The sequence below is a fragment of the Spodoptera frugiperda genome, chromosome 11, assembly GCF_023101765.2.
Source record: "Spodoptera frugiperda isolate SF20-4 chromosome 11, AGI-APGP_CSIRO_Sfru_2.0, whole genome shotgun sequence".
Lineage (NCBI taxonomy): Eukaryota > Metazoa > Arthropoda > Insecta > Lepidoptera > Noctuidae > Spodoptera > Spodoptera frugiperda.
The window spans coordinates 1,947,436-1,963,313 of record NC_064222.1 but is presented as its reverse complement, the minus strand read 5'-3'; the positions used below and the strand labels follow the sequence as shown (position 1 = coordinate 1,963,313).

At 35.5% G+C, this 15,878-nt stretch overlaps 1 protein-coding gene across 2 annotated transcripts in view; it reads left to right on the top strand.

Moving 5' to 3' along the window:
• The first annotated feature begins 14,216 nt into the window (after nt 1-14,216).
• LOC118274615 (uncharacterized protein CG3556) overlaps nt 14,217-15,878 on the top strand; it is a 99,456-nt gene continuing 97,794 nt past the window's right edge. For both annotated transcript variants that reach the window (XM_050697048.1, XM_035592244.2), the window contains exon 1: nt 14,217-14,442. The gene's annotated coding sequence lies outside the window, so the exon portion shown is untranslated. The remainder of the gene's footprint in view (nt 14,443-15,878) is intronic.

The window sequence follows — 15,878 nt, the reverse complement described above, 5'->3', positions numbered from 1 at the left end:
CGGCTGGGGCGTGAGGAGGTTTGTTCTCTCACGCGCCCCGCCTCCTCCTTGGCTAGCATGACTGCTTCGCAGAAAGAGGAGACGGCATCCCAGTCCCTCTCGCTCCGCACCATGGCCTGAACCAGTGCAGGGCGCGAGAGGTCGCCGTCGCCGACCACATCCCTGAGGACTTGGCGGTGCTCAGCCCATGCAGGGCACACCGCCACCGTATGTTCTACCGTGTCCTCCGGGCGGTCCTCGCAGTGATGACACCCGGGCGTTTCCTCCCGCCCAATAAGGAACAGGAACCTACCGAAACTCCCATGTCCGGTAAGCACCTGCGTCAGGCGGTAGGTGAGGACGCCGTGAAGCATCTAGGACTCGTCCTCGACAGTCGATGGAACTTCGTGGAACACTTTCGACGTTTAGTATCTACGGTTGGCACTCATGATAACCACGGGAGAAGCAAGTGTTACGAGGTTTTCAACTCACTTGTGTTTCCGGTATCCATGGGCGGTACCGATTGCTTACCATCAGGTGATCCGTCTGCTCGTTTACCGGCTTATACCATAAAAAAACGACAACTGTAAATAATTCTATGCTGTCGTCACCAAGGTAAGGTAAGAAGCCACATATCACATCCAGTTAGAATTTTACATTCGAAATAAAATTCCGACTAACTATTCTAACCAAACTAAAAAACATCAATCTAAATCGTACAAAATATTAACCTACGGTATTCTAACTCACTTCCCCTGCCAAATAGTTCGTTGGTGAACAAATGAATGAACGATATAGCTTTCTATTTAACGTTGAACATACATTAAAAGTTGCTCCGTACTGTGAATTTTAACTTTGGGATAAGGTGTCTGCTATACAGAAAGCGGGTAGCGATTTGAGGACACGTAAACTGACCTTTATAAACTCGTTGTTAGTTAAACAATTAGGTCCAAATAGTAACAGGATTATTAGATTTCGAGATTCGCAATAGCACACATTCTGACCTTGTTTGCAGTGTGTCCAGAGTAAATAGTGTAACTTTTCTATCTACAATAAATATGAATATGAGCCTCTAGAATGGCTTGAAACTAATCGACTTACTCGTCAAACATTTTCGTTAATTAGCCTTAGTATTAGAAAAATATAATAATTAACATTACTATATACATACATAGACATAATCCTCGATTAGTGGATGTTACAGCTGATGTTGAAGCTCCACGTTAAGTTACTTTTTTAAAAGAATAAATGTCGTTATGTTAATAATGTTCTAGGGGCCTATCGGTAATATTCTCATTATATAGGTATAATTCTGTCTGATGCAAATAAGAGAACGTGAGGAAAAGTTGCAAAGTCTACGCTAAAGGTTTTAGCGATTTTCATTCTCCGCTATCCGCCTGATTTAAGACATGGACTTTACACCTCGCATAGTTTTAGTACCGGCTACTAAATAGTTGAACTTTTGTTCTCACAGTGAGCCAAGTGAGTTCAGAAGATAATTTTAACGTACAGTATCCACTCTATGTAGTTTTTATACGTATTGTTTCCTCCTTCGTTATTAGTTAAACTAAAATTAGTTTTATATTAATGAGAGCATGGTGATTAATGCTCAAACCGTGTGAGAAGAGGCCTTTGGTCAGCAGTAGCCCCTCATAGGCTGATGATGTGATGTGTGTTACGAACATATTTTATAGTTATCCCAGAACACACCGACAGCTCGTGAATTTCCACTTCTGTATAATGCCACTACAGGCCTCCTCTACATAAGAGGGTTTATTATAATCTCTACACATTGTAAGCGAGTTGGAAATTAAAAGGTTTAAGTTCATCAGAGAGTGATAATTCTATCAGTGCATTAGGTACGAGATTGCTTTACGTTTAAAATAATCGAAACGAGAGCGCGTTCGGCGCTCTGATTTGTTGGTTTATTCGAACCGGCTAATCAGAGCGCTGAATGCGCTCTCGTTTCGATTACTTCAAACATAAAGCAAACTCATACTAAGGCTACAGGTTTCTGTAAAATTTCCTATAATCGGCTTTTTCGACACCATGGTAAGAGCAAAGCTGGTAACAAATGCGTTCTACTCTGTTGTCACCACACGAAACGAGTTCCTATGTACCAGGCATTCATAAACGTTAACATATACCTACTTAGCCTTCATCTTATTTAAGTTTAGTGTTTGTACTTCTCAGCCGCGTGCCTAAACAAATACAAAACAAAAGCATTAGAGGCTTGGCTTTATTCAGAGACACGAGTTATATTGTTAGTGTACCTACGAGTATTTAACAACAAGGTATTATTTTCTGAGCCTTTTCTTATTAAAGTAAATACACTTTTGCTGCCTAGTGGACTAATTGCCGCACTCAGTGACATTTAATAATTACTGCTTTTCAAGCCGGAGCCCCGGTAAACCCACTAGGTAGTCCGCAGCTCTGGATCAGAAATTCTACCGTCTAGGGTGAGGTGAGAGGAAGTGTCAGACTACCCAAAAACTACTTCATTCCTTCTCCTACTTTAAACAGGAGTCCCGGTAACCTGAAAGGTTGCCCGCAACCCCGGTCTTGAGGCTTGGATTGAATTCTTAAGTAATCATTATTATGCCACTACCTATCCTTAGAGGTACTTTAACATAGTCAACAATGAAGAAGCTAATCAAGTGAAGTATATTAGTTATACCGATATTAATTAACTTGGAAACTCAAAGTTAATCCGAGTATGATAATCTCCCGGCAGATGTTTGAGCTACTGACAAACTTGCACTATGTTATCTGCGACCCCGATAACTTTCAGCGCTGAACAATTCTGAAACATTCTGAAACAGATTCCGATAGTAACTTTAATTATTATAACAATTAATAATGTTAAAGTGAATTTTCTTTAGTTACCTCTTTTAGTGGTTAGTGATTTTGAAGTTTTGCCTTTACTATTTTCATCGATTTTTCCCTAGAGCCATGCTTCGGCACAAATGGGTCGGATCGACTGGAGTGAAACCACGGCCTCACAGAAAACCAACGTGAAACAACGCTTGCGTTGTTTTTCGTCGTGTGAGTGAGGTTACCAAAGGCCCATTTACTCTCCTTCTCAATATTTCCATTGCCCGATTTCCCAACAATCTTTTAATTACTAACCAACCAAAAGCAAAGCACTTGTAACACCTTTTGTGTTTCGGGTGTGCATAGGTGGTGGCGATTGCTTACCATTCGGTAATCCGTCTGATGGTCTACCGGCTTATAACCATAAAAAATAGGCTGTGGTAACTGCTTTTCATCAATGCCTGCTTAACATAGCAAAAATGAAACATACTATGTAAAAACATGTTTTGCAATAATGCCCATACTTTCATATTTTTTAATCAAGCCTGAAAATTACTGTGCCTACGAATTTCTGTGGAGCTACTGCTGTTTCAATGATAGTTCTGTTTTCATTTCGGATATATCCGGATAAAACTGGACTGTGTAAGCAGGGTTTTTAATTATTGCAGCTTGCAACGCCCAGCGGCTATAAGTACGTGTGTTATTTTTATGAAATCTGTCAGTGTCTGTGTTTATTTGTCATATCATGTATATTTATGTTAAGCACACACGGTCTCATAATGAGAGAACTCCCTGAGAAAAACCCGTAGAGAAAATATCATTCCATAACATTTTCATTTGAGATGAATTCCAGTCAAAGTGCAAAACATAATTAGAGTTTATATTTACTGAGACCCAAGTGTACCAGTCTCTATTTTCAAGGAGATCTGAATTACCACGAGACTGTCCATCATATAAACCTACAACCTGCAACGAATACTAACCTATTTTGGCCATTGCACGTAGAAACCCTAACAATCTAGAGAAGCTGGTGGTTGTTGGTCAGGGTAACGGGAAAGGCTCTCGCAGTCTTTCAGCCGGCCTGACAGTTCAACCGGCTATAAAGATTGCAGAGGACAGTGACGTTTGAAGGAGGGTCGTTCATCAAGTGACGCGTTCACCAGACTAAACATAACTTTCCAGTAATGAAGAGAACGACTGAGAATATTTACTGAGAATTTTGACAACATTCTCTATTAATAATACTTTGTCTGATTTGTGGATCAAAATCAATACTTTAATACCAATCTTATAGCGACCATTCGCCGAAATAGGCCACTTTAGATCAATCCCAAATAACGTGCAAGTATTTTTAAGTCCGCTCCAAATAGGAAAGCCGTTTGTATTGAGTAGCAACCAACTACTGCACTTGTACAAATTGAAACAGTGAATTGGTAAAACGTTTCGTTTCCGAAGGCGTTTAACCACTATCTGAAAAATACCTAAAAATAAGAGTATTTTATTGTTGGTTTTGTATCTTTTTAAGAAGGATATTTGCTACAGTTTCAGTATTATTATGAGACAATATGTTGATATAGACTGCCTCATTGACTGAGTGATCGCATGTGCGGCTACCGGGCAAGGGGTTTTGGATTCAATTCCCGGGTCGGTCAAAGTATTACTGGGCATTTCTTTCGGGTTGCATGCATTGAGTTTGCAGCATGGAGTTTGGAATTGTGCTCGGTACATGGGACTTGTAACGAAAACGGTGAAGAGTGGGTGTACATTGTACAGTGCATTAAGTGCCGAAATGTGCTCCTCTGCTTACCCTTTCGAGAATAAAAGACGTGATGATGAAAAAAGTATATTAAGATATATTCACTTTAAAACTTGATAAACACCTAAATTCTCTAACGCTTGAACTGCTTTACATAGTTTTACTAATATTATTTTGTAACAAAACATGTCGTTGTTTATAATTTTCTCACTCAAAATATGGGCATGCCTCTTCTAAATAGCAAACTAACAACAAAATACCTGAATGCAACGACGCCACCTATTAATTACAGCCAATTACTACTAGGACTATAGAATTTCGAGAATATATCACCCATATAATGCCGTGTTCGGAACAATCGGTAGGTAATGGATATAAATTAGTAGGCAACAAAGGAGCTCGCGGCTTTCTAACTTGCACTACACCTACTCGATGCAAGTTTAATATCCGTGACACATGCAAGACTACAACGAGCAACCTCTTACATTGTGTTGAGCGCCTAGTAGCTCATATTCTTTGTGAAGCAGGTTAAGGAAAATTTAATATAACCATAATACATAACTTCACGCCTGTCTCCTAAAGGGGTAGGCAGAGACAATGGACCGCCAATTGCTACGAATCTTACATACCACTTTCGCTTCATCTATAGTCATCAGTCTTTTTTCCTTTCTTATATTATAACCAATTAACCATAATAACATATAGTAAATCTTATTCGTTTGTTTGTAGACATTCCTGGAAAATTGAAAAGCGTATCTTTATAGTACTCTGAATGGGTTTAAGTTATAGCATTGATATCAACGATTTCCTTTGTCCAATTAACTTGGAATTAATTCTACCATTAATCGTCCACTATTGACTTTGGTATTGGAAACTGACAGTTGCTATGCCATGTTTTAGTCACTGTATCTTATCTTGGGTATGGATGAAATCGAATTAAAATAAAGACTTTAAAAGTAAGAATTTGGTATTGCAGTTGTCCATGGGCGGCGCTGATTTCTTACCATCTGGTGACCCGTTAGTTCGTTTGTCCCCTATAAAAAAGAAGATTTTTTTTGCAATATTTTTGCTCTCCCAAAGATCCCGTCCGTATGTATTCATATGCAATGCATCTCCCATTCGGCGCAGTAAAGTAGCGGATGTAATGCACTCTTGAGTTCTGGTTCAAGTCCCGCTTACGACTGCGCTTAAGATACGGATCAGTTAAACTACGCTGCATTAAACTTTCCCAGTAAGTGTTTTACAATAGAACTTTGGAGATTCCACTAAGTACCTGCAAGGCTATAGTTTGGAGGGAAATTAAGGGGTAGAAAATATGGTATGGAAATGTAGCTAAGAGATAATTTTACGAAATTCGGTGGAAACTAGATTGTTTGGTGGAGAAACTTGTTTACTTTAAGTTAGAAATATTTTAATAGTAGTTACGTCAGCAATATTTAATACTCATATTCTCAAATTCTGGTAAAGTGGCAAGTTCTTACTTTGGTAAAACCCTTTAAAATATACATGTATATTTTACCACGATAACTTTCTATTAATTATAATTTGACAAATAGTATCAGTGATGTGTTTCATCTTAAAATTATCATCAGTCTGATCAAACACGTAAACCACTTTTTACAATATAAATACTTTACTTTAATACACAACTCTTCTTATTGTTGCAAATATTCTTGAAATAGTCTAATGTTTTCCATTCCAAGTGAAATGACCGCGCCTTGGTGCCTAACAATAAAAATCAGTCGTTACCAAGCACACATAAGCGACTGACTCTTTTAGTGCGAGTAGGCACTGTAAATCGTGGCGTTGCATGCAAAGTCTCACTCGTATAACACATCTACGATACATCGTAAACTCCTTATGCAAACTGGAAGCCTGGTAGTGGTGTGGCGAGAATAACTTTTGTTGTTGAAAGTCACGTTATGTTTGGATTGTGAAAGTTGTTCGTTTTGTGGTCAACTAGTTTGAATATCATGTTTGTGTAAAGAACAACATAGTATTGAATAGGTATTTATGAAAATGTTGCTCAAAAAACGTTTCAGAGAAAACGAAATTATAATTTCGCTTGTTGTGGGTAGTAGTTACATATATATCTAGTACATACACGTAACATCAAACCAATTATTTTGTCAAAGTATTAGGTATATACGAGAAATGTATCAAACACATTTCAGTAATTGTTATTGTGTTAGATGAAGAGAAACTAGAAAATCTAATAGTATATATTATAACTACGTACTCTGCTTTGGAAATGAATAAATATATAAGTGCATCATACACATTAAAACTTAGTAACTTACGACATAAAACTTTTGAACACAACTAAAATAATTAGTAATTATAATTTAAGTTCCTCGAGACTACTTTAAATAAGCTAGTTGCCTAATCTCCGGTTTGCTTCACAACGTTATTCTATACAAGTGGGCCTCATTCACAAATCCACGGTAGTAATCAGTAGTGTTAATTGCTTGGCAATAATTAACCAACATACTAAGCTTAAAGGCTTAGCATAAAGTGCGGGATTAGGTTCTACGTACATAGTTACACATATGTAGAGTAATTAGTTATTCACTAGTTATTTTTGGAGCACTTCATAACTCACAGCGATATTGACTAAACATGATATTTCGTAGCTACTCAAAAGCATTTTAAGGGTTTCGAAGTATTCCGGAGCTGCGGATAACGTAACAGGTTACCGGGGCTCCGGCTCAAAGCAGGAGAAGGAAGGGGTGGTTTTTAGTCAGTAAGAGTCTGACACTCCCTCCCGCCTCACCCAAAGCGGAAGAAGTAATTGCATGATATTTCCCCCTCAAAAAAGGGGTTTCAAAGTATAATCACTGTCTATCTACTTAAATATAAGTATGAACCAACAAAAATATATATACATACTTTGTATAAGATCAAATCTGATTTATCCCATAAAACACATTTGCTACGAAAAAGCGTAGAAGCGTAGCAATTAGCTACGACCGTAACCACTGCTACGAAATTCTACGAAAAATTAAAAAATGCCGTTGCTTATTTTATACATCGTGCTACATAATATTTATCATGCTAATGGCCCTTATCTTTATAAAAGTATGATAAAATTGTCTTTGAAACACAATAGCTGCGTACAGTGATGGCAACGTATATTCTGTCAAATTATTGTCAACTGTCCACAGGGCTTTTAAGGAACCTTTTGTCTTAATAAACCTGATGTCTAGACGGTGTCTAATACTCGTAGTACAATCGGCCAATTTATTTATACATAAGATAGCTGTTGCATTTTTCTTTTATGGTGTAAAGATGTACTTAGAATATCAAACTGTTATCATCATCATCATCATTAACAGTTTTTTAAGTGGCCACTGCTGACTAAAGACTTCTACAACGGAGAAGGTTTTAGCATTAATCACCACGCTTGCTCAATGCAGGTTGCAATTTTTAAACTTATGATTAGAAAAATTATAAGCCCAGGTTTCGTACCGATGTTTTCCTTCACTGTTTCCAAAAAAGTCATATTGGTAGACGCTAGCGTCTTCATGCATGAGAAGCGGGCGTCTTTATTATAATGAAAAACTTTATTGCACAGAAACAATATTACAATTACATATTATTTAGTATGTGGCGTTACTAGTTCATAATGAGAAACCTCCGGGCCACTATGGAATTTAGTTGAGAATCAAATAATATTCCACTAAAATGAACAACCGAGACACCATCACATTCGTCGAGTGTACTTTAGTTTCAGTAAACACATTAACATTGTCTCGTTGGTTTGTTTAAGTCTGTATTATAAATTAACTGGTGTTTCGTGGTATTACTGCAAGTGGAGGCTGTCCAACTATGCAATACATCATTTTATATCAACTTTATATATCATGTCTTTATTCTTCGAAATGGTAGTTAGTGGTGTATATATAATTATTATTATTATCAAGGTTTTAATTAGGTACAATTTAAGCGATCTAGCCGAGAATATACTTTGGTGTCAAAATAGTTTATTTTTTAATTTATTAAAGTACTTTGTCTCTCTGTGACAACATCGCCTAGTACCATTAAATCATAATAGTTCATAAAAACAAAACTAAGTAGCTTACGGTCTAAACAGTATAGTCTATTTTGTCCTTTCATAAATTGGGATCAAATAGTTATTATATATATTTACATACACTAGTGGTCGCCTAGTGGTCGAAATTCGACCATATACGATTTAATTTACAATACCACTTAACATACGTTCAAGGATAATTTTTATTTAACGAATTGTTATTAATTTTGTAAAATTCAAATTAATATATTCCGGCGCATCATGAATAACCAAACCTCCTTCAATGAGAAACCTCTTTTCAAATGAGACGTGAGAATATCATCGCAATGTCTGTCAATTTTGACGTTTTGTCAAATACAATACTATGCATGGTAGTGTGTGTAATGTTTTATTTATTGATTTAATGTACTTTATAAGCATTATTTTGAAAAATATTAGCGTTCTGCACTTCTCCTACACATAAACTATAAGTGTACCAAATTTTATGCTCCTACGTCCGCGCAATTTTCGTAAAAAGAGGTCGGAAGTTTTTGCATCACGTATTAATATATACATAACCTCACGCCTGTCTCCCATGGGGATAGATATTTATTTACATCCAAAACATTTTAAGAAGAGAAATAATTTACCTGAAAACTGCAATTTACTTCTCACATTTCATATCCTAAAATGCAATATAATATTTTATATCCTAAGTTACAACCGCACACAACTTAATACACTAAAAAGCAACTTATATCTATATTTTACTACAGCACTTTCACTTCACTTCAATTTGTCGATATCGACTTGGAATAATATCGACAGGTGTCACATCACTAGCGCTGTACAGTGTTTACGTTCATATTTTCAAAATGGCGGCGTTACGACTCGGTCGCGCAGGGGGTAAGCACAGTAATAGCCACCTGCATTGCTGTGACTTATTGGAATATTTTTATGTAAAGTGCCTGAATTTTTTTCATTTGGTAAAATATTTTAGTGAAGTAATATTTAGTTTTACATGTATATTTCGGATTGAATGACTGCAGTGACAAAACAATTTTGTAATTGAATTTTTTTATACGAAAAACTAAATAAAACGGCTATTTTTAATCCATACGTCAGGGTGCCTATGGCAATATCTACAATCTAGTACTATCATTAGATTGTATATCTATTTTTATTGTATATGATTCCTATTATTATAATAATGAGTGAGACTATACCAAACACAATTTCAGATTCGCTCTCATGACTTTACTGAAAACAAGAACTGAATAAAGAAGTTAGGTACTTAAACAGGTACATTTTAAAGTACAATAGGTCCAATATTTTCTTAGGACCTTACATCTCAGATTAAGAAAACACAAGCAGACTGAGACTGAATGAAGCCCACACATAGCAGACACATGAATCTTTGAGACGCCTAAACTTTGATAAAAAGAACCTGAAGACTCGGGCCTCGGGGTTTAACGAATAAGTGAACGAGTAAAGTCGTTAGTTTGGCTCCCATGGGAGATTGCTTGACTTGCGGTGGTGTGACCACTGTCTGTGTGCTGGCGCGTGGTTTAAAAGAAAGCTTCAGCGTTTTATGTTGCCCTGGTACTCGTGTGTTGGTAATACTTGTTGATAAGATAGTCAAAATGTAACTAGTAAACTAAACTATGAAATAGTTAAAATTAACTGGTATTTTTTACACGTAAATTAATAGAAAGAAACAATTAACAAAATAAAGAAATCAAAATTATTATAATAGGTAAAGAAAATTTAAGTTAAGAAAGACATATTTTTATTGTATACAATATAATAATGATAAAATGCTAAGACCGCTATTTTCCACATTTTGCACTACGTAAAATAAAGGGAAGTAAACAGCATCACGTATGTATGTATGTTTGCGTGTGTTTGGTACGTAGTTTCGATTCTAAGAACCCATATTTACCAGGCAAACATAATTACAAAAGATATTCAAATTAAGTTGGACTTAAATTGGGGCGGGCAAGGGGACTAAAATATACTGCTGGCAAGGCAAAAACGTTATTTAAGAACTTGAAAGGTTTTAATTAAGTAACAAGTTTTTTATTTTAGTTTTCTTTTTGACGTTGGTGTTTAACTAATAATTTGCGTAGAATATGAAATTGGTTAGAATCATAATTAAGAAATTATGTTATTAATTGCTGTAAATATTTGAATCTATTTATAGGAAAAAATATCTAAAAGTATGTGGACCTAACTATACTACACAATGACTATACTACCAGGTGCTCATAGATGCCAGAAGCCATGAACTATATGAACTATATATTATAACCCTATAAAAAACATTGGTTAAACAAATTAACAAAAATAGCACTTCCTTTTGGGTGAGTATTATTGCTGAAATATAAATGATCTAAGTTGTAAACAGTTTCACAACTTGTAAGCAGATTCACGAAACAAGAAGACAAACAAAACAAACAAAATGTCAATCTTTATCCGCAAACAAAATCCGAAACTTGTGTTCCGTTGCTTTTAACTAAAAACAAAAGACCTCCGAATTACAAACAAAGAATTTCAAACTTTTATTTCATTACATTTACACAAAAAGGTGTTTCACCTACATCCCTCCCCTCACCGTATGGTCCTAACGTTTCTCCCGAAACTTGAGCCAAACATTAAACGCTAAAGAAACGAACTTTATTAATCAAACTTAACTAATACAGATTTAATGTTACTGCCGCCCTGGTAGGGTCAGCCAGGCCTCTAGGGTTTAATCACTAGATTAAACTCAGTTTAATTGTGTGAACGTCGTTGGGCTCCTAGAAACAGATGTTATGGTGATGTTCTTGGGTTTAGAGGATACAGCCTCGTGAATGTACTTTCAAACATAAGAACGTGGGAATTTGTTTTGGAGAAATTGTTGGGATAGTTGAAGCCTTCTTAATGAAATGAAATTAGATATCACATAGGACCTAGCTACAACCTGATGCTAAAATGAGAGTTGAATCGTGGACCGAAAATTGAACCGTGTGACTAGGATAACATAAAAATATAGGAAGCAAAAGAAGTTAAATAATCTATTATACTTAAATAGGCAGTTAAAATAATTTTCTCAATTAATTAAATCACAAAAATGTACGATCGTGTGAAAACGCCCCACTTGTTTCTCTCGCTTGGCTGTGTAAATAAAAAAACATAAACAAAAAATGTTTAATTAGTCCCAAATGTTAAGAAAATTTATTTTCAAAGTGCGATGCTCGTTGACCTGGAAAACAGGGACTTGTAGTGCGTTAGGGGCTGTTTACATGGCGACCATTTACTTTTAAACTTTTGTTGGCAAATCGCACGACCGATAATAATTTATGAATGTAATATTCTGTCTGTTTATAATAAATATAATAGGAGACAATGCATTCATGTGTGATTGTGTGAAAATATGCATTTGCATATGTATGATATTGTGTAAATAATGGTGTATTCAGCTTGACCTTGAGTACTTCCTATCTCAATCAAAACATTATTTAAATCATGAATATCTCATAGTAGGTACTTAAAACCTATAGATTTTATACGTTTCAATTACAAATCAGTCTATAATATACCTAGTGTATCTCGTATTAAGGTTCCTATTATACAGTATGTTAACTAACAGAGGCGTTCCTTTAATCTCGTTAATCTATATCATTAATAGATTAAAATAAAAATATGAGCATAGAAATATAAGCAATAAATTGTAACGTTGCCTTCCTTCAACTACGCGTGCACAGAGTGTTTCTTTTACGTATCGATTTAAAATTTTTGATGAATATTTTAAAAAATAGACTTGTTTTTTTAATGGTAATATATTTTTTTAGCATGTATGGATGCTATATTTTTCCGGATTAACAGAAACGCCCTCTGTTGGTTAACATACTGTATATTCCGTTATAATGAGTAGCTAATAGATGCTGTTTAAAAAAATATGTTTCAATGTAAAATCCTCCTTAATCGAGTAGTCACAGGAGCGGAAGTAATACCTTTATTCTATAAAAACATTTCAGCATCAGGGCTCGACGCTTCGCACTCATTAAATATTTGATGTTTTTTCAAGCTAATTTACTCTCATTTCGAATTATTTTAATCTCTTCGTGGCTGGTTGCGGTTTTGATTCTATTAAAGAGATAATTCGTATTTCGTTGCATTATTTGATTATTCTCGGTCATGATCTATCTGTGCATACAATTTCATCTAAATCAGTGTAGTAGTTTTTGTGTTATTGAATTAGAAACGTCTAAATTTCACATTTATAATGTAACTTGCGACCCGCCCCAGCCTCGCATGAGTGCAATGGTGATTTATTATGCATGTATTATACATATAAATCTTTCTCTTGAATCACTCTATCTATTAAAAAAACCGCATCAAAATCCGTTGCGTAGTTTTAAAGATTTAACCATACAAAGGGACAGAGAGAGCGACTTTGTTTTATACCATGTAGTGATTCTATGTTTAATGTAATTTCTTTATGTTTAATATCTTGGCATGACACTTCGGTTATTACTACATTATTTGATATAAAACAACGATGCTTTAATTTTAAAAAATACTACATTAATAAAGTCAATTAACTTGCCCACAAAATTAATAATTACCAGGCGATCAGCTCCAAGCGGAGTATTAACTCAATGTAATTGACCGTCATATCCTAAGAGAACAGTCGACCAGTGGCAATGGCTACTGAATATCGGTCAGCCATTAATTGGCATAACGGACGGGAGCTCTGACAAGCGATGGCCAATCACGACGTAACCACGTTACGTTACACCCGACTTCACTGCTATTGATCTTAGGGAGGGCAATAGCCTCTTCTTGTTTAGAGAAGATAACACCCAACTGTAGTGTTGAACCGTAATAGAATCGGGATCGATATTTTTTTTAATTTATTATATGGGGTCCTGTTCATATAAAATTTGTCAATAAAACATGAGTAAAGAGAATTTATTTAATGTACAGACTGTAATAAAAGTTGATAGCTTAGTCTAGGAGAGTGCATGCAGTACTGTAGTCTAGGAGGTATAATTTATTGAGTAAGAAAATCATAATATACAGGTTGTTAATCGTGATAAGGTAAAGTATACTTTAGATAGATTTATTTTAGGTTTAATATTAATTGCATAAAATTTAAAACGCAATATTACTTTCTTAATATGTCCGATATCAATCCATGTGTTTTGTATTGTGTTCTTTTTTTATGATTTTTCTTCTGTTCGTAAATGCGTTTGTTACATACATACAAGTTCACATACACATGACACCAAAATCCCGAAACAAAATTCACTTAGTAACGCGGTCGTTTGGAATCTGTATCACTGCATCAAAATATTCCCTATCCGAACCTAACGCGATATTCCTGTTAATGTAATCAGATTATTCCCAGAACTCCAAACGATACGCTCAGCCGGTGTACACAGACACATTTATACCTCAGTGCAAATTCTAGACCTCAGTGAATCAGCGCCAGCGTACATGACACATAAGTCACAAAAGCTACACATCTCACAAACAAAAATACACCTTATAAACACTAACAATAGGCAGCTATTTTAACAAACCACATTCAATCTACTAAATAACTAAAATGGTCTGAATCAAGACGAAGAAGGTCAGGACTGCGACGGAAATTAGACGAATGGCTCTTTATTGCCAGTGTGGAGAGTACGTACAGTATATGCAGACGCGTTGCATAGGGGGTTGAAACAACCCTCCGACTTCCCAAAACCGCTCAGTCTTCGCCAGTCCGTTGGGCCAGACGGACGCTTCGCGCGCGCTCACACATTTTCCGAACTTTCCAGTCCATTTTTAAAATACTGTGTTTTTTTTATTTTTACTTTTTTATTCGGTGGACGATTGGCAGCGGTGTAAGGTAAGTGCGATTTAATATTCATAATTCACCATGGAGGCTGGTGTTGGTACAATTAAACGATTTCTTTTTTCATGTTTTACGATTAAACTTTGGTAGTTAATCCGTCGGTTTTCAGCCGGGAGGGCTTATTAAAAAAGTTGAAGTTTAGGCGTTGTATTTAAAAGTCATTGGAGGGTATTTAAACACTGTGGGCGGGGATTTGTTAATTTCGTGGTTTGCTTATTTTATTACGCTTTTTGGGAACGTTATTTACTCGGTATACTTTATTTTAGTTATTTTACGGTTGATTTAGTCATTTCGCATTTAAAATAAAATTTGTCACATGTAAAACAAGTCATTATGTTTTGCTAAAATGTTTTTAAACTTTTTGTGCGATTCATTTAAATAATTATTTTCTAAATTGGAATATAGAAAGGTAACTATGTGCTGAGATACATTTTTTTTATGATATTTTGAATTTTGTATTAGTTAGGGTGAGGACTTCAAGGGAAAAGAGAAAAAGGTAGGCACTTGTGGGCTCCGCCAACGCGCTACGCATCTACACCACCCGGTGATCGAACTGCCGCTTTATCCTCCTTTATACTTACAACTGTCAACTGAACCATCGAAACAGCTTAGCAGTAAAACTAAGCAAATATATACCATAATTTAACATTACGTGAGGCGTTTTAATCCCCGAAGGGATACACATATACTCGTACAATGAAACACTAATTTTTCACTTTTCATTATAATGGTGGACAGTGGGCAGTAAATCACACTATCTTTCTTATATGTATTATAAAAATGAATTGATGTTCGTAATTCTCGCCAAAGCTCGAAAACGGCTACACCAATTTGGCTAATTTTGGTCTTGAATTATTTGTAAGAGTCCAGGGAAGGTTTAAAATGTGAGAAAAATATGTAAGAGTAATATTATAAATGTGAAAGTTTTTTTGTTTAAATGTTTGTTAATCAATCACACTTTTTATACAGACAGGGTATAAGCTGACTTGAATGATATTTATTCCACAGGCGAAGCAGTTGGTAGTAACTAGTATTTTAATATTTCTACCCTTTGTAGGATTGTCTTGAAATACTATTAATAGATAAGGATTATAGTCCCTAACTGTTATAAGCATTATATATTGCTTTAATAATACTGAAATTATTGTAGCACTTGCGAGGGCTACTAGGAAAACATGGCACATAGGATAATGCGGTGAAATATAATGTGGTATTGTATCTTTTATTCTCCGATGGCGGTTGGTAGAAGGGGATGTATTAAATGTAATAGCCATTTTTATGATACTTTATTAATGTCATTCTTACCTATGACTTTTATAAATTCGATAGTGTATGTCTGTCTTTAATCCAAATGCAACGGTGTACATTTCTACGGTATGATTTTAGACTTTTTTTGCCAAGTGATTTAGAAAGATAGTGATATTGGTTCT